Source organism: Eretmochelys imbricata, chromosome 25, assembly GCF_965152235.1.
Source record: "Eretmochelys imbricata isolate rEreImb1 chromosome 25, rEreImb1.hap1, whole genome shotgun sequence".
In the NCBI taxonomy this organism is placed as follows: Eukaryota; Metazoa; Chordata; order Testudines; family Cheloniidae; genus Eretmochelys; species Eretmochelys imbricata.
Genome location: NC_135596.1, coordinates 7,149,270 through 7,169,337, shown reverse-complemented (window position 1 = coordinate 7,169,337; position 20,068 = coordinate 7,149,270).

The following is a 20,068-nucleotide window of genomic DNA, read 5'->3' as shown; positions in this document are numbered from 1 at the left end:
CCTCCTTGACATGGTAGGTCAGAGTTTCAAAGGGGCTTCAGAAAAACACATTCATAAAATTTGCTAATGTACCCGTAACATGTGCAGAACAGCTGCTTTTGTATGTCTGATCACGTATCCAATCATCACGTGTGCGCCCGCAGTCACTTCTCTGTTTTCCACATAAAGCCTTGAACAATTATTCCCATCTGTCTGTCTAGCTAATCCTATTTATGGAGTTGCCCTTCACCATGGTATCTAAGCTTTTAACTTTTATCCTTAAATTATTCACTTCTTAGACCTCCCTTGGAGCAATTACTCAATGGAGTTCTGCCCCCAAAATGATATTAAAGGAAATTCTCGTGAAACAGCACTACAGAACTTCAACCTTTCCTGAGGCCAAAAACTAAATCAGCCCCGTGTGGTGTGATCAGTTGAATCTCGTCCTGTAATTCTCAGCCTGGCTATATTGTTCATCCACCTGCAAAACTCATTAGTGGCCTCTTACACTTGTCTGCCATTCACCGTTATATACCAGGGCAAATCACACACTCCATTGTAGCCTGATGCTGTTTTATTGGACAATCTAGTTTTAAAGGGAGTCTTTTTCATTCTCTTGTTTGTTATCTACTGGGTCAACACACGGCTTCTATTTCTTGTCCTAGTAACTGTAAAATGGAGCAGTCCAAGGGTTACAGTGGAACAGTATGAGAACAGTTAGTTCCCTAGCAGGGGGTGTCCTCTGTGTGTGAAATTAAAGGGGTAAATTGTCCCTGTAATCTATGGGTTTCTACAGCACCCATTACTGCAAATACAGGAATAATTAGCTACTAGGCGTGTGCCACTCCAGTTAGGCAACAGGATTGTTCCTTGGCCCTCATGTTGTGTGCTGGATTCGTTATTCACCGTCAGAGGCTTATTCCTAAAGGTTTGTTGTGATTGCATGGTCCCGGGGAAGATTGTCTCTTTCCACATCTTTTGAAAGGAACAGAGTTGGTTTAAAGTTATATAATGCTCTTGCCTTTTGCTACTAAAAACTCCAGATTACTGGAATAATGATTTGTGGTTCAGTAATGATCAAAGGCCTCTCTCAAGACTGAAGTCCCATTCTAGTCGTTTGTTTGCGATGACTGGGAGAACTGCCTGGTGAACTGCCTGCTGAGTGCAAAAGTTGTGAGCATCTCAAGACATCTAGATAGACTCCTGTGCAGTGCGGAGGAGGAGCCAGTGATCTTGGTACAAGTAGGACTACCAGTGACACAGGGAAAGGTAAAAGAAAGGTCCTGCAGGACAACTTTAGGCTTCTAGATAAGAGATTAAAGTCCAGGGCCTCCATGGTAGCATTCGCTGAAAGGCTTCCAGCTCCATGTGCAGGGTCAGACAGACAGAACTGCAGAGTCTCAACGTGTGGATGAGACGATGGTGTTTGGAGGAGGAGTTTAGGTTTATTAGGAACTGGGAGTCCTTTTGAGAGAGGAGGAGCCTATAAAGAAAGGATGGGCTCCCCCCTAAACTAAATCAGAACCAGATTGCTGACATGTAAAATTGAAAAGGTTGTAGAGAAGTTTTTAAACTAAGGGCTGTGGGAAAGCTGACAGCTGTAGAGGACTAAACAGTTCAACTGGAAACACCCCTCAGGGATGAATTTATTAAAGGGGAAACTGTCAGGGGCAGTGAGATATATGGGCCGGAAGTGCCCTTACTCCAGCAAATTCAGGGCCCGGGGGCCCAGCTCCACCAATGTTTGGGGCCAGGTCTCTCCCACGGCTCCATCTGGTGCCCCCACGCACCTCCCCCAGAGGGTCCCTGCTTGCAGCCTGCTCTCCTTCGCCGGCCACTGCTGGCCACCGGCAGCAGGCTGATGTGATGGCAGCCCTTCCCCACCCCTCCGCACCCACCACAGGGGAGGCGAGGGGGCTTCCTGGACCTGAGGGGGGCCTGGCCCCTAGGAGCATGTGCAGTGATGGTGCCAGGTGAGTGTGCTGCTGCAGGGGGTGGGGGAGAAGAGGGCTGGGGGGACTGTGGAGTCCTCCTCTCTGGCCCCAGCCCCAGGGCAGCCTGCCAGCACCCCAAACTCCTCATCCCCAGCCCCGCCCCACCCCAGACCCCGCACCCCCAGCCACAGCCCTCACCCCTTCACCCCAACCCTCTGCCCTGGCCCTGAGCCCCTCCCAAACCCCTCATCCCCAGCCCCAGGCAGAGCCCTCAACCCCCACACCCCAACCCTCGATTTCAATTATAACGCAGAATACATGATGATCCAGCACGTTTTTCGTAAATTTGACAAAATGCAAGGAAGGAACCAATGTGAAATTTTTAAAGATAGCTACAGCACTCAACCTAAGATTTAAGAATCTGAAGTTAGTTAAGAATCTGAATTATTTTTTGTTATTTACAGTGCAAATATTTGTAATAAAAATAAATATAAAGTGAACACTGTATACTTTGTATTCTGTGTTGTAATTAAGGAGGCCTCCCATTCCCCCACACCCACCCGTCCTGTACCGGTAAGAAATGGATTCCACTTGCACCACTGCATAGAGATCAACATAATTTGTTGGGAAAGAGTCAACACGGCTTTTGTAAAGGAAAATCATCCCTCACCAATCGGTTAGAATTCTTTGAGGGTGTCTAAAAGCATGTTGACAAGGGCAATCCAGTCAATATAGGGTACTTGAACTTTGAGAAAGCCTTTGACAATGTCCCTCACAAAAGTCTCTTAAGCAAAGTAAGCAGTCATGGGATAAAAGGGAAGATCTTCCCATGGATCAGTAACTGGTTAAAAGACAAGAAACAAAGGGTAGATATAAATGATGAGTTTTCACAATGGACAGAGGTAACTAGTGGGGTCTCCCAAGGATCTGTACTGGAACTAGTGCTATTCAGTATCATAAATGATCTGGAAAAAGGAGTAAACAGTGAGGTGGCAAAGTTTGCCTATGATATAAAATGACTCAAAGTAGTTAAGTCCAAAGTTGACAGTGAAGTGTTACAAAGAGATCTCACAAAACTAGGTGACTGAATTTCGTCTGCCATTTTCTTGCCCAATGTTGATAAATTCAAAGTAATCCACATTAGAAAAACATCTCAACTATATATCCAAAATGGAGTCTAAATTAGCTCTTGCCACTCAGGAAAGAGATCTTGGAGTCATTATGGATATTTCTCTGTAAACATCTGCTCAATATGCAGCCTCAGGAAAAAAAAAAAAAAAAGCTAAGAGACTATTAGGAACCATTAGGAAGGGGATGGATAATAAGACAGAAAATATCATAATGCCAATATGTAAATTCATGGTACATCCACACCTTGAATACTGCGTGTATGGAACGGTTCCATATGAGGAGAGATTAAGAAGACTGGTACTTTTCAGCTTGATAAAGAGACAACTAATGGGAGATAGGATAGAGGTGTGTAAAATCATCAATGGTACAAAGAAAATGAATATGGAATTATTTACCTCTTCACATGACACAAGAACCAGGTGTCACCCAATGAAATCACTAGGCAGCAGGTTTAAAACACACATAAGGAAGTGCTACTTCGCACAATGCACAGTCAACCTGTGGAACTCATTTCCAGGGGATGTTGTGAAGGCTGAAACTATGACTGGGTTCAAAAAAGAATTAGATAAGTTCCGGGAGGATTGGTCCATCAATGGCTATTAGCCAAGATGGTTAGGGATGGAACCCCATGCTCTAAATCTCTGACTGCCGAAAGCTGGGAGTGGACCACAGGGGATGGATTACTCGATAAATTGCTCTGTTCTGCTCATTCTTCCTGAAGCATCTGGCACCAGCCAATGTTGGAAGACAGGATACTGGGCTAGATGGACCCTTGGTCTGACCCCATATGGCCATTCTTATGTTCTCAGAGTTGACATTCTCGAGATTTCCAAGGTTTAAAGGAGGAGAGGGAGAGGGGAAAATAACCAAAACAACCAACCAAAAAAAAAAAAAAACCCCAGTAGAAACCAAACCTCTTAGGCTCTTTCTTTCTCCATCATAAAGAAGTAAAAAAACAAAACAAATAAACAAAAAAAAAACCCCATGAGCTCAATGTCTAAAAATCCATTTGCAGGTGATGTTTAAGGCTCCTGAATTTTAACTTGGCAGTTCATTGGCCGGCAACAACAGGAAAAGAGAAGCTGCTGCAAGATGGACGGGTAGGACTCAAGTCCGGTAGAAAGAACTGGGGGAACAGAAGGATCTTGGAAAAAGCCAGCCTAGGATTTATTTCCTTGAAGATCACGCCCCTCCAGTTATTCTGACATTGCTTCACTGGCTGCCCATCGGCCTCCAGTTGGAGTTTAAGCCGTAATTATGACCTGTAGACTCCTAAATGGTGTGGGACTGGCCTACCCGAGGGATGGCCTTTCTGCTGGTGGCAGACTACCACAGCTGTAGCCAGCAGGCGCACTCTAGCTGGATCCCCTCACTGTAAAAGAGAGGGGACAGCAGGCAGAGTGTTCTCTGCACAGGCTCAGGAGCTTGCTCTGAAATAGCCCAGATTTGATGAGCTTCCAGGCATGGTGCAAAAGCTTTCTGTGTGAGAGGTTTGAAAGGGGCTGAGGGTATGCTTAATGCTTCCCGCAGTGATAAAGGGACAGAAAGGAGTTTCTCTAGGTATCTGTCTGGCTGTGTTGCTATCGAAAAGGTCACTTAATGTTGCTAGGAGTTTATTGTGTTATTAAGGGTGTTAGAGCACTTAGAGCCTTGGCGTAGGCCTCTATTATCTTCAAGCCAAATAAAGAAAAGCAGAGCTGCAAATGGCCAGCGCTAGCTCTGCTGTGAGATATGATCTCTGCAAAAGGCTGAGTTACAGGGAGAGCCACAGTAGCACAGTTACATGCTTTTCCCGGCTACAAAATAGGAATCTTTGTATTGGATGAGACCCCTTTTACTGTTCAGACTTCGCTGCTCACACTTGTAGGAGGCGGCCGTAGACCGTATTTAGGTTTTTTGCACATGCCCTGCTCTGAGCAAACCCGAGGAACCATCAGCATCAAGGAAACGTGTTTCATTGCAGCTTGATTCCGAGGATTGTAAATGAATAGGGATTGTGATAGGAGAGAATGGACATGTACCAATTTGTCTGCCTCGGGGCTCGCAGGAAGCAATGGCAGAAATTAGGTTTGTAAACAGGACTACAAATTGAAATTTCTGGGCTCTGCTCCAGCTTCTGTCATTGACTCTCAATGTGTCACTTAGGGCCAGATCATGACCTGGCTATATAGGGTGTGAGGAGGGGTAAGACTCCCCCTTAGCCCCTACCTTTCCTCCCTTGCATCATGGCTGCAGGTGCAGAGGGCTGCATGCTTGGTATATCCTCTCCCCCTCTCCATTCCCCCCACAGGTGGTTGAGGTGTGGGTGGAGACGGGCAAGGAGTTTGTGGATCCTTGGATCTGCCACACAAATATGTCAGCCTGACTTAGCCGGCTTGTGGGGGGAGGGGAAGTAGAAGTCGTCAGTGTCAATAGCAGATTACTACCCTGGGGAACAGGGGGGAAAACAGAGAGGGAATTGTGACTGAGGCATGCTTCCTTCCCTACTCTGCTCCTAGGTTGTGCAGCTACATGCTACTCCTTACACATTGCAAGGAATAAAAGTCAACCTTGTCCCTGAATTGCCCTTTGCCTCAGTTTCCCCATCTGTCAAATGGAGTCTAATATTTCAGGTTAGATTGACTCTTAAACCTACTAATTCTCAGCAGTGGCCCTTTAAGAGCCAAACAGTGGGGCCTGTTTTCACTTTCCTGCATGGCAGTCCCAAGGACAGTGTTTTTGAAATGTCACGTTCAAACAGTCGCTCACTTATATTTTCCTCAGAGGTACTAACGGCTGTAAATCTTCAAAGAGAATAATGATTATCCCTGAACAGCACTTGGCTGTGAGAAAATGTATCATGGAACAATTATTGAAAGCAGCCAAGACTAAAAGTAGCATTTAATGGGATCCAGCATCTCCTGTTTCAGCTGACCCAATTGCTGCTGCCCCTGCCAAATAAAGAGAGTGAAAACCTTCTGAGATTTGTAAGTCTGGGTATTTAGGTCACACGTGGATTAGAGTGTGATCTGATCTGCTTTAATGTGGAGTTGCTCTGTATGTGTGTGTCCTATATATACACATACAAAGAGAGTGAGAGATCGTGTAATATACAAGGCCATTTCAAAGCCTTGATTCCTTAAGACTGATCACAGAGAGAGCTTGCGAAAGCATTCTACCTACAGAGATGGAGTCACATTTTGTAAGGGTTTTGGGAGGCACAGCAGATTACGAGTGCTTTTTAAAAAAGCCTTTTTACATTCATATGACTGCAGGGCTGGTGAAAAGTATTGATTCAGATCCCTGAGGGAGAGCCATCCACTCCATAAGTTACAGCATGCTCACTGCTAGAACAAGCTTCCCCCACAACGCATCCCCATCAGGCCTCCCCTAGCAATGTGTCTCCCCCTCAGCTGGATGAATGGCCTCTAACAGCAGGAGGAGAGTTCATGTTCTATGGTGTATTCTGTCCTTGCATTCTATGCTGAGATTGGCACTAATTGTCTCCTTTGTTGGCTTTGCAAAGTCCAGTGGCAAATAGAGACCCAGCAAACTCAGTTCAGTCAGGTAATAACAGCTTTATCACTGGTGACCTCAACTGGCTTTGAAGCAGTAACCTAAAGGTGAGGGACTCTCTAGTGCAGTCCCCAGTGCCACCCAGATTTAGAACATGATACTAAATAGTCAGAAATACCTGTGAAAAATACCAGACAGGGGGCACAGCCCCTTTCCCGCACGTATTGGGCTTGCAAGGTTCAAGGAGGAACATCAGGTTGTTCTTGGGCCCTTTGCTCCACGAGTTCTGGAGTACGGGTGCTGTCTGCAGTTGTCTTGTATGAAAGGAGAGTAGCCAGAATGCATGGCCTCAGACTAGGGATGAGACAGAGAATATGATAGGTGAGCCTAGATACCACCTCAGAAAGACATACGGAGATTACATTTGATGGAACTAGAACAGGACCAATTGGGGAATAGTACAGTCTCCAAAAATGCATTTTTAGAGCACTAAAGCTGCACATTTGGATCAAATTCCGTGTGTAGTTTGGGCTGGAAAAAAATTGGGATTTTTTTTTTTTTTGGAAGTGGAAATATTTCATGGTGGCCATTTTGAAATGACACATTTTGACTTTTCATTTCAAAATGTTTTATTTAGAAACGTAACAGAAGTCTTTTAAAAAGTGAAAGGCACCCAGAACCAACCCAGTACTAACCAATAACTGGAAGAAAAAATATTAGGTTGGATGCAGTGTTTCATTTCATTCAAAATTTGTTATTTTGTTTTAGTGCAAAACTGGAAAAAACTCATTTTCAGTTAAAAACTGTTCTCTCTGCCCCCCCCCACCCCCACTCATTTTTGTTGCTGTGGGTTTTTAACTTGTTTCAGGGGTTGATCCAAAAAAAAAAAAAGATCCAGTCAGCTCTAGATTGAGCCCTGTAGATCCCCCAATTACAACCAACCCGCTCTTTTCTTGAGACTTCTCAAATTCCAACCACAGAATTCGCCAGAGGGGTTGCTGTTGAAAGAAAAAGCATTTCAGGCCCCTGCTGGCCCGTGGTACAAATCAAACTCAGGCCTGTCATGTAGCAATGCCAAGTGCACCGTGGCCCTGGGAATAAGGGGTTCCTAATTGAACCCAGGAGTTCTACAAGCAGTGTCAGCCCCAGACAGCCTGGGGTGCAAGAAACCAAGAGTTGAAAACAGGCGTCTGTTCTATGTGACAGACTTGATTCATGGCATCTGAACACCTGAATTTTTACCACTGCAGCAGGACAGGTGATTGAAGTTGGCTTGAGGCCAGAATGGAAGATTATTAGGGCTTGTTCAAGCCAATAATTGGTCAGAGTCTGAAATTTTGATAATCCTTCTGTTCTAATGTGCAGAGAGAACACATGTAGTCAGCTCCACCTGACCGGCACCAGTACGCTAAACCCCTTCGGACATGGCGGAGCACAGAGACAGTGACGCTGATGGGCCTTTCCTTTTACGGCCACAGACATGGGTGAAACATCCATGTAAATTCTGCTTGATCTAGAAATTGCACTTGATGCCTTCGATCACAAAGAGCTGCTGGTACACCAAAGAGCTTTTAGGGAACTGCATTAGACTAGTGTCCCCTGTTCTTCTGTGGCAGACCCTTGTTTGGGGTGTCCTGCAGTCCTGAGTCCTGTTAACCGTTGCTGGGAACGATCAGATAACACAGACTCTGACACCATCAGTGTGCTGATGACACATAGCTCTGTGTGTCCAGCACAGCCGCTGCTTTGTCCCAGCTGGACGAAAGGCAGCTGGCTCAAGCTAAATACAGGAAGTATGGAGCTGACATGCAGGAGGGAGCTGTCAAACTGTGATCTTGTCCTCTGTCGGGGTATCTGCACTCCAGTGGTTAACATAGTCTTGGGGTCCTGCTGGGTTCATCATTGTACTGGAGACCCAAATAGTCTCCAGAAATGCCTCCTTCTGTCTTGACGAGCAAGGAGGAGTCATTGTTTCGCCTTAGATGAGGGCCTAGCTATGCTGTTTCTTGCTTGGGTCCCTTCCAGACTTGCCCCCTGCCAAGGCATTGTTTCCTGTAGGAACAGGAAAGGGAAAGGCCCTGCAGAAACTAGAAACTGCTCTTGATCTATCACAGGCAAGCCTACCTCCTGAATGGAACAGTTTGATGACAGCACATATCACCCGTGCTCCTGGAGCCTCACGGACCACCATCCAGTTCCAGATCCATTTCAAACTCCAGGCCCTGGTCTTTAAAGTTCCCAGTGGTACGAAGTGAGCTGTAGCTCAGAAAGCTTATGCTCAAATAAATGGGTTAGTCTCTAAGGTGCCACAAGTCCTCCTGTTCTTTTTGCGGATACAGACTCACACGGCTGTTACGCTGAAACCCTCAAAAACCATGGCTCTCTCTGAGTTGCTATGGCAACCATAATCACCTGGGACACTACAGTCCCTGAGGGGACCTTCTGCCACCAGGGACCCGAAAGAGGCTGAGTCATGTTGCAATACCTGTCCTCCTTCAGGCCTTCCTATAATAGTGTAAGTAGGAGAAAGGACTCACACTGCAAGTCATGAGCAAGTCCCTCCCTGTTTCTCAGATTCCCTAGCTGTAAAGTGGGGATAAGGATACAGAGCTCCTTTGTAAAGTGCTTTGAGATCTATGGATGAAAAGCACTAGATAAGAGCTAGGGATTATTAATTATTGTTATTATTACCCAAGAGAAAACACTTTTAGTTGCAAAGGCGTGCTAAGACACTGCTAAATTAGAGAGGAAGGATGATCCAGTGGTTAGAGCACTAGCCGAGGTCCTGGCATCAGTTCCAGCTCCACCCCAGATTTCCCACCTTGTCTAGGACAAGTCACTGAGGCCTGGATGCACAGGAGTTAGGTGTTGTGACACCCAGTGTCATGGCCCCTAGACAATTACTGCAATTCACAAAGCATGAGTTAGGCTCCTGTACAATGAATGGAGAGAGAAAGGCACGTAGATTGCAATTCACAAAAGTCAGCCCGCTAGGAAGGAAGCTGCCTATGCTAGGCAATGGGAGATGCCAACCCGAGGGATATGTGCTGAGCCTTCCCCCCTGCCAGCCATTCTCAGCTGTTCACTGTTTCCTGAAGTCAGGCACCTCTGCAATTTTAGGGGGGAGGCAGAGAAGAGGAGGAGGCATTCCCTAGTAACTTTTAGCCCAGTGGTTAGGGTACTCCCCTGGGATGTGGGAGACCCCCAGCTCAAGTCCCCCCTGCTTCTGGGGGAGGTGGAAAGGGAGTTGAGCAGGGATCTGCGATCTCTCAAGTGAGTGCCCGAACCACGGGGTTATGGGATATTGTGAGATGGGGCTCCCTCAGGCTCTCCTGACAACACTGTTGCACTATGGATAAATACTTGGTCATTTGGGCGAGAGAGAGCCCGCACACATGAGACTGACTCAATAGCCTACTGGGCAGAGCGCTCACCCAGGATTTGGGGGGCCTAAAATCTGGTTCCCTGGTTCCAAAGACTCTTCTAGTATTTATCCACAGTGCAACAACTTCAACAGGAGAGTCTGAGGGAGCCCCACCTCAATATCCCACAGTCCCATGGTTCAGGCACTCACCTGAGAGGTGGTGGATCCCAGTTCAATCCCTTCTCCCGCACATACGCGGAGGGGAACTTGAACCTGGCTGTCCCACGTGAGTGCTCTAACCACTGGGCTAAAAATGAGGGAGGTCGTCCTCATCTGCGGTTTTGTGTGAACTCACCCAAGGGGCCCAATCCGGTAGGTGTGCTCAGAGGGATCTTACCAGATAGGGCCCAGCACCCGAAGTAGGCAGCTGAACACCGGTCTTCCCCCAGTTTGTAAATCACTCTGGAGCTTACGTGGGAGGTAGGCAGCAGATGGCTGGAGACAGGCAGCGGTACGCATGCTCAGAGGCAGAAACATAGGCTGTGAGGGAACTTTTACTGCAAAAATGTAGATGTCAAGCGAGTTTGGGCACCTACAGGGTTGAGTGGGAGTTTTGTGCATTGCAGGGGTCCCAAAACTGGGACTTAAGCACTAAACTCCTTTTGTGCATCCCGGCTTAAGCCTCTGTGCCTCAGTTCCATATCTGTACAATGGGGATAACAGCACTGTGCATTCTGTGAGGATAAATACAATAGAGAGTGGGAGGTGCCCAGATACTGTGGTAATGAGGGCCAGAGAAGTACATTAGAGAGAGAGTTCATTCCCAGCTGTTTGGTTTGCACTGAATGAATAGTCCTCCTAAACAATTTACATTATGAGCTTGCTGCAGCCATCTAAAGTCTGGCTGTCGAGCCTTCACAGTGAAGAAAAGCTTGTCGTTGGCCTGCAGGTGGTGTGTACTTTTATCTAGGTGAGACCATTTTCCTTCCACACTTCGTGAAAATGGGAGTCAGCATTGTGATGAAGTGAGGGTTTTCCCCTTGTTATGTTGTACATGAGCCTGTGTGAGTCTTACTGTTTTGCATGAATACTGTGTGTACCTCATTTCCCTGTGTATTGCACCAATGCCTAGGTGGTGGGAATAAGGGTGTGTGACTTTTGCTGAGACCCTCGGGAGCAGGTGAGGTGGCTCCAGCTGCCTGCATGTAAGCGATGGCCGATGCCCCTCATAACTTGAGAATCAGGAGGGGGATGGAACCAAGTGACACATGGCCCATGAAGCAAGACGAAGACCAGAGGAAGGGCAACGGGGGTGTTGGAGGTCGGGTGGCTGGGAGGGGTCAGTCTCCTGTTTGGAACTCGGAGCGGGGAGTCTGGAGCACCGAGCCCAGGGTCCACTCCAGATGGACTTTGCTGCAAGTTCCTGATTTCTGTGCTAGCAAACTCTGTTCTATGCTGTGTTCCTGTTGACTAATAAACCCTTATGTTTTACAACACTGGCTGGGAGTCATTGCTGAGTGCAAAGTTGGGGTGCAGGGACCATCTGGCTTCCCCAGGGGGCCAGTCAAGGTGGACCTGCTGCGGGAAGTGTACGGTAAGAACAGGGGTGCTGAGTGCTCTGAGGTCAGACCCAGGAAGGCCATAGCCAAGGAGGGTTTTTGTCCTGGACAGCGTACCCTGAGAGGAGTCACTTTACCCAGAGTCCTGTCTGGCTTCACATTGAACAGTTCCAGAGCATGAGGCCTGTGACTTTGTGACAAGAATTTTCTCGAGCACTTAGATATTCTTGGCAATCTCCCACACAAGCGCTGACTCAGCCTGCCTCTGCTTAGCTTGGTGTAGCCACGTTGGTCCCAGGATATTAGAGAGGCAAGGTGGATGAGGTAATACGTTTTACTGGACCAACTTCTGTTAAACACCTTGTCTCTCTGTGTAGCTTCTGAGGTCTGATAAGATCAAAGCCCAGGGTCGTATATCTTGCATCATCTCTTTAGCATCATGATAGCTCTAGAAGTCAAATTATAATCAGTGCCCTTTGTAATTGGGGAGTTTGTATCTGTGGCACTTGCTACAGAATTGTAGTCCTGAATCTAAAAAAAAAAAACGGTTTGTGGACCCTATCGTTCGGGAGATAACTTGGAAAACAAACCAAATGTAACCATTGCGGTGTCACTTACATCAATCTGCCTGACACAATAGCTCTGAGTGGTGTGACTTGTCCCATTTCTCTCCATCAGGGCCTTGTGGACTCCATAATTCTGCAGCCACAGAAGATGGCATTTCAGAAAAATGCCATTCAGTTCAGCGTTTTTGCTGCAGAATTTGCTGCAGCCTGGTGTTTGTTTTCAGTTTCCCTGCCCTGCTGGAACCTGCCTGCAGCTTCCTCTTGATCTCCAGCGTTCCCCACAAGAGAAAGGGGGAGGTGGAGTGGTGGAGTGGATTGCAGGGCATTCTCTGTGCACTGGTCCATGGAACCAGGCAGCCAAGGCATGGATAGCCAGAGATGGAGTCAGGGGAGCCAGAGGCATAGATTGGCAAGCTAGTAAACCTGGACTGCAGAGCAACTGAGAGCTGGGAAAATGAGCCACTGAAACTGGGGCTACTGACTCCTTCCTTCCCTAGTACACAGGGGAAGGAGGAGGTGGTTTTGGACTGAGTCACTGGCTGTCATAGGAGCAGAGAGCCAGAGAATGGAGCTGAGCTGCCTAGAGGGCATAGTGAAAATCCATCTTCAACACTAATCATTGTTGAAAATCATCAACAACTAATTTTGTTTGTGAGTATTTTTCAACTGTGAGCAACAGGAGTATGTGCGGGAGGGTGGAAAGGGAGGCAGAGAGAAATATGCTGGTAGCTGGATAAAGTAACATTGCTATGGAATGTAAGGATTTTGCTGCTGCAGAATTTGGTTTGGTCATGCTGCAGCCTTGATTATCATTTCACCTCATATCGGAGTTCAGCCGTGTAAACCCCCCGAACGGCGCATGAGCGATGGGAATATTTGAAGTAAAGCAAAAAGAAAAGGAGGACTTGTGGCACCTTAGATACTAACAAATTTATTTGAGCATAAGCTTTCGTGGGCTGCTACTCTGAAACCTGAAGTAAAGCTGATGATATTTCCATACATAGACCAGTCATAAATCATGATCACAGCTTGGGTACATAAAGTAAATGAAATTCCCATTTACAAATAAAATTCAGCAACTCAATATTTAGCACTGCAAGCCCTCAGTGAGCATTCAGCACACAACACCAGGCCAACGCTGATCAATTACCCTCCAGCGTCATTCCAGCAGGGACTTTCTGCTTCACGTCATCTCAGCGAATTAGAGAATGTTACGGAGATTCTCTGAGCTCGTTTGGTCCCAGAAACACTTTATCTGATTCAGGTCAGGTGAGAAACTGGGATCCAGTGAGATTTCAAGGGATTAGAAAAGAATTTGCCTCTGGGAAACTCCTTCCTGCATCTGCCTTGGTTAAACTGTCCAGTGGAGACTGGAGTGTTTATAACTTGTCAGTGAGCTCTTTAGAGCTAAAGATGTGAAGGCATTTGCCTGTGGAGGCAAACCAGCCCCACTCCCTGTTCATTGTAGGTACCTGTATATTCGTTGAAAGATTTCCCTGTAAAGGGGGGGAATGTATTTGTCCTAGTTTGCTGCTCTGTGATGGCTATGAAAAGGAGAGTGGGGGAAGTACTGCTTGTTTTTGGTTTTTGTTAACTAAAAATTCAGGTTTTGACTACCATGTTTTTCCTGGAAGACTCTAGAAGAAGTTGGATTATGATATCATGAGCACCAATGAAACATGATTGAATCAAAATCCCTTCTGCTTTGAGTTAGGCCATTTAGAATTTTGTTTTCATTACATCGCCTTACCCAATAAACCAAATATGCCTTTTTAATTACTTACAATGACCTTATCTGGCAGGAAAATCACAGCAAAAAATATGAAGAAAGAACAAAAGCCAGTCAAGTTAGTACAGACGGAGGGTCGTTATTTAAAGGTACATCCACTCCCACTGAAAGCTTTGGGTTCAGTCTTCAGTAACAGAAGTAAATAATATTTATATTACAGTTGAGCCCATTGCATGCTTGGCACTCTCCCCGCAAAGAGGGAAGACAGAGTCCCTACCCTGAAAAGCATACAGTCCCTTTCTGGTTTGCTGAATACATATAGTAACCACTAGTTAGGCTGTGCTTTCGGATGCATAGGATCCACAGACAGGGCCAGGTTTTAAAAGAGCTCAGCATGCAGATCTCATGTGAAAATCTGGCCACTTATTTTGATGCCTAAATGGAGCTGAGCTCTCTTGCAAATCTGGCTCCGTGTTGATCTGTTTTCCTCAATCAGGTATATCGGTGATCCCAGTAACTTCCTTCCATTTCACATGCTGCCTCCCTGTCACTTTCAGCTAATACCCTTTGGTCCTGGGAAGGCTAGATAATGGGTTCGTAAATCTTGAAACAAGGTCAGGCCAGTCAATACATCATAAAGCAGCAATGACAGGCACTTTTTAAAGGTCATCTTTAAACTAATTTATCATTACTCTTTTAAAATAAAGCTTTGATAGCCTAAAAACAACTAGCAATATGCAACAGACAGAACCATTTCAAAGTGTTTGCAGTGCCCTGGACTAGGCGCAGGCCTCGGGATCGCTCACTCATACAGTTTTTGTTGGGCAATCAGGTGTTTAACTATTGTGTTTGGAGTCCCTCAGGAAAGTAATTTCCCATCACGTAGGCTGGAGAGCAGGGACAGCAACTGAAATTAAAGCTTTTACAGCAGAGCGCTCTTTTGCGCGGGGGCGGGGGGGGGCAGGCGGGAGGGGGAGAGAAGAATCTCAGTTAAAGAAACTGCCCTGTTCTGATTTTTCAGTTGTTTTCAGCTCTATTGAAAACATTTATATTTTAACAAACAATTTATCTCTGTTTTTTTTCTGAAAGCCCCCGTGGCTGGAGTCTGGTAATTACGCAGGAATCTCTACTCCCATTTTAAAAAGCCCAAAATTTATGTTTCTAGTCGTCTTGTTTGGAGAGAAAAGCTTGAAAAGCTGAACTAGAAGCCCAGGAAAACAACCCAAACGTCATTTTTTTTAAATCTCATGCTGTGTAAGCCAATTTCATGATTTGTGCGTGCTTGCGATTGGCAATACAAGGTTCTCCTGTTTTTGTGCTAATTGCGTAATGTTACCTGCTACACGCACAGTTAAAGGTTTGCCCTAGTCTTCGTACATGCAGGTAGTCCCAATGAGTCCAGTGATACTATTCGTGTAGTAGGATGGGTTTACAGGCCTGGGACCTCTGCTTTTAGAAATATAGGCCCAGATCCTGGGCTGCATCCAGCCCAGCTCAGGAGCGGGCGTAAAAGTGGTATTAAATGATCTTTTACGCACTCTGCTGTGGGACCAACAGGCTGTTGGGCCAGTGCCCCGCATAGGGTACAGTAGCCTCCGGGAGTAAAGACCCTGAGGACAGCCTCCCACCCCCTATACTCACGCACAGCAGGAGCCAAGAGGGACCCCGCTATAGCAGCTGCAGCCTACCTAAGGAGTCCCACATCCAGGAGGTAGCCTCAGGGTCCAGAACTTCTGGCTTTCCAGCTCTTTTGGCACCACTGTGCAGGGGCCAAGATCTGCCCCAGGTATTGGCCCACAGAATACCCATGATGTGGGTTGCATTACGGGAGGAACCTGGCTTTTTGCATTTCCCTGTTTTAAAAAACTATTATTTAACCGTGCAACAGAATTTTTGCATTAGCGCCTTTTGGAGGGTATTTAGTTTCCTTGTTTTTGAAGGGGGGAGGGAGGAGGTTAATCATGTTAGTATTTAAATGTTCCCAGTCAAGCTTTCAAGCACCCCCACAACAGGGTGGCAGGGGCAGCTATCCGACTGAGTGCGATGGAAGGAGAGGGGCTAGGGTGAGTTCCTGTCTGTTGCTGGTTGGCTGGAGCCAGTTCCTTGCAAGGCCGGGTTAACAGGGCAGCAACACAGCTGTGAGCAGACCTCTACGCAGCAAGGTGCCCAACTTTATCCCCCTTCCATGTGTGGCCCGATCATCTTCAGTCGGACTCATGAGAATAAAGGTTATAGGAGCAGGTCCCACGTTGGAAGTTCAGCCATTTGCTTCATCTGCAAATAAAGAACCTGCTCTTGACACTCGGAAATAATGTCCGTTTTTTACCCTTCTGTAACTTCAGTGTCTGAATCCACTCCGCCCGATTCTCCTCTTGCATATGCTGTTGGAAATGAGGAGTTCCTCAACTCAAGGTAACTGCATTTGCTGCTATTCAGCACTCTGCCGTAGCACTTCACAAACATTCGTTAATAAAGCACTTTGCACTATTGTGCTCTCAACAAGCTCCAGTTTGGGGAATGAACGTTTGACAGATTTGCAGTCCCGGCTTCCTAGCACCATATTCCTGTCGGGGTATTCCCAACCCTATTGCTTTTCATAGGCTATCCCTTCATCCTTCCCATCCTATATCCCTGCTATGTGTAACATCTCCATGGTTCCCTTGTTCCTGAGAGCAGCCAAGGAAGCAGATGGATCTGTCATGAAAGGAAGCAAATGAGCCTCATGTTATTCTCTCTCTCTTTCAGAGTGAAGTCAGACCCTTTTCTGTCTCCCCGGGCTGAATATTAAAGCTATGGTGGCATTAGCTTCCTGTGATTGGTTGATATTTTGCTCTGGCAGAAATCAGCACCTGTTGCTGTATATTACTCTGTAGAGACTGAGCCAGACAAGAGGCTGAAGGCAAGACGGCTGCATTCAAGCCCTAGGTATGCCTTTTGTGGGGTTTTAACTCTTTTCAGCGAATACAGGAAAACCCATGGCCACGGAATGCTTGCCTGGAGTCCGAAGTTAGTTGCTGGCTAGCCGGGGATAGATCTGTGTACGGAAAGAGCCTGTAATTCCGCTATCTTGAAGGAGCTGATGGAGCGGGGAAGGGGGCTATTTTTGGAAGCTTCCTTGGTGTGAGTTAGTCGTGGAGTCACACTTCAGATCTTGGACCTGAGCTCGTCTCTGAAAAGTCGTTGCTGACATGAAGGTAGAACTGTAGGATTATTTATATGTTACCTCCATGGTGTCTACAGACATGTTAGGTTCTTTATGGAGTCCTGCACTAAGGCATGTACGACCAACAGACCAAGTGTATGGTTGTGTGTGGGGGAAACACTCCATAAGATATTCTTAGGTGAGTCTTTAAAAGGATTCAGAGGGCAAAGTGGAGGAAGGAGTTTGAATAGCAGAGACTATGTGCGTGAGCTGTAATTGCTACATTTGGCCTACGCAGTTGTCACAGTGTTAGTATCTTAACTGCTACTTTGTAAAATGCTTTGAGATCTCAGAGATCTGACCCATGAAACCAAATTCTGTTCTACTGGCTGGTGTAACCTGTTCTATGACCATTTGGACCATCTACTCTGTTGAACACATGCTCAGGGTTCAGCTGATCACCATATTTGGGGTCGGGAAGGAATTTTCCTCCAGGGCAGATTGGAAGAGGCCCTGAGGGGTTTTCTCCTTCCTCTGCAGCATGGGGCACGGGTCACTTGCGGGAAGATTCTCTGCACCTTGAAGTCTTTAAACCACGATTTGAGGACTTCAAGAGCTCAGACATAGGGGAGAGGTCTATTGCAGGAGCGGGTGGGTGAGATTCTGTGGCCTGCGTTGTGCAGGAGGTCAGACTAGATGATCATAATGGTCCCTTTGGACCTTAATATCTATGAGTCTATGAGACCCAAGCTGTCAGCTTAGGCTTCCTTGCTTTGTGAAGGCAGGGACACATGATGGGTGTGAATGGGGTCCCAAAATGTCCCTCATTCAGCTGTCAGAATCCTGAAACAATGGTGTCTGTGTGTAAGCACGCGCCACCTCCCAGCCCAAAAGTTCTGTCAGATGTGGTACGGTATAAATGGCACAGGTAACAGCCATGCGTGGGACTTCAGGGTCTCCATGAACCACATTTGGTATTGGCAGCTGATAGACCTCTGGGTTTGTAGCTGTGTCACAGCCCTAGTCCAGTTCAGCACTTGGGAAGCAGGAGCAGCCAGTGAACTGGCGGAGGAGACGGAGAAATTCCAGCCGGGCTCAAGTTCTGTCGTCACCTCCCTTAACGCTGCCTGGGAAAGGAGGTTTCCTGCAGATGGAGCCGAGCAGCCGCAGCCCAGGACGGGAGAGAAATCGATGACTCAGCGCTGAACTGTTGAGACTGAAAATTTCCCTTCCTGGCAGACAGCAGCCTCACTCTCCTGTTTGCACAAAGCTTCTTGCTCCTGCAGCATCAGCCCAGCTTGGGCACAGGGTGAGGACAAGGACTTCATTGTTAGACTAGGGGACACAGAGGGCAACTGGGGCCCTTCACGTCTTCAGGCGTCCCCCTGTGGCTACAATCTTCGCAACCAATGGCTGGTGCAGTGCCTAGGACAGGTACTGGAGCCCTGGGGATAGGTTTGCTATTCGGAGACTCTACCCAGGGACAAGGAGCTGAGCCCAGAAAGGGGAGTGAGCCCAGAATTTCAGAACTCACTGTGCAAGCCCTGCTTTAGGAAGAGTCCAACTCTGAACCTCCTAACAGTTAATGCACGTACCTGATGCATCCTGACTGCCCGCTAGCCTTAATCAGTTGAAAATGGGGAGCACAGAAGATTGCATTGGGGAGCAGCAGCACTGAAAGTGTTAATTGCTTTGGGTTTAGCGCATTAGAACACTGGCATTCTGTTAACGATAGCAGGCCGACATTTCTACAGCACCTTTCGCCTCAAAGGGCTTTCGACATGGGAATTGCTTCACCTGTCCCTGCAATGCAGCTGTCTCCAAGGTGGAGCTCTGCGGCGGTTCAGCAGGACGCAGCAACGCCGCCCAACAGTTAAGAGCAGGTCGCAAAGCAGACGTGGAATTTGAGGGGGAAGTTAGAGACAGTGGCAGTACCCAAATTGGAAGTGGTTCAGAACACCATGGTTTACACTGCTATTTTTAGAAAATTGCCATAGGGTCTTTAATGATGACACACGGGCTGGATCTCAGTTTTATGTATCCAAATTCCAGTAGAACATGGGCATTTCAAGTGGGGTGCACTGTTCACAGGATCTTAAGGACCTGTGGTGTTTTCCTGCTGTGATCCATGGAATCTTGATCCTTTAAACATATCTATGTTGTAAGGTTTCGGGTGTAATGGGCTGAGCAGCAGACTGGGAGCCAGGAAACTCCTGAGATGTAATCCCAGTGCTGGCCCTGACTCCTTCTGTGGCTGAGTCACTTAACCTCTCTGTACCTCACATTATTCCTCTTTAGAGTAGGCCTAGCCCGCAGCAGGGTAGTGAGAGTGTGTGACAAGTCTTTGAGATCCTCCACTGAAAGGCTCTCTGGAAGTGCTGCGGCTGGTACTGTTTGTACAGCAAGGCTAGTGATTGCTTGCAGCGATGTAGTCACACATGTATATGTTTCAGAGTAGCAGCCGTGTTAGTCTGTATCCGCAAAAAAAGAAAAGGAGGACTTGAGGCACCTTTAGAGACTAACCAATTTATTTGAGCAAAAGCTTTCGTGAGCTACAGCTCACTTCATGGGATGCATTGAGTGGAAAATACAGTGGGGAGATTTATATACACAGAGAACATGAAACAATGGGTGTTACCATACACACTGTAAGGAGAGTGATCAGGTAAGGTGAGCTATTACCAGCAGGAGAGCGGGGGGAGGGGGAAAAAAAACCTTTTGTAGCGATAATCAAGGTGGGCCATTTCTAGCAGTTGACAAGAACGTCTGACGAACAGTGGGGCGGGGCGAGATAAACATGGGGAAATAGTTTTACTTTGTGTAATGACCCATCCACTCCCAGTCTTTATTCAAGCCTAAGTTAATTGTATCCAGTTTGCAAATTAATTCCAATTCAGCAGTCTCTCTTTGGAGTCTGTTTTTGAAATTTTTTTGTTGAAGAATTGCCACTTTTGGGTCTGTAATCGAGTGACCAAAGAGATTGAAGTGTTCTCCAACTGGTTTTTGAATGTTACAATTCTTGACGTCTGATTTGTGTCCATTTATTCTTTTACGTAGAGACTGTCCAGTTTGGCCAATGTACATGGCAGAGGGGCATTGCTGGCACATGATGGCATATATCACATTGGTGGATGTGCAGGTGAACGAGCCTCTGATAGTGTGGCTGATG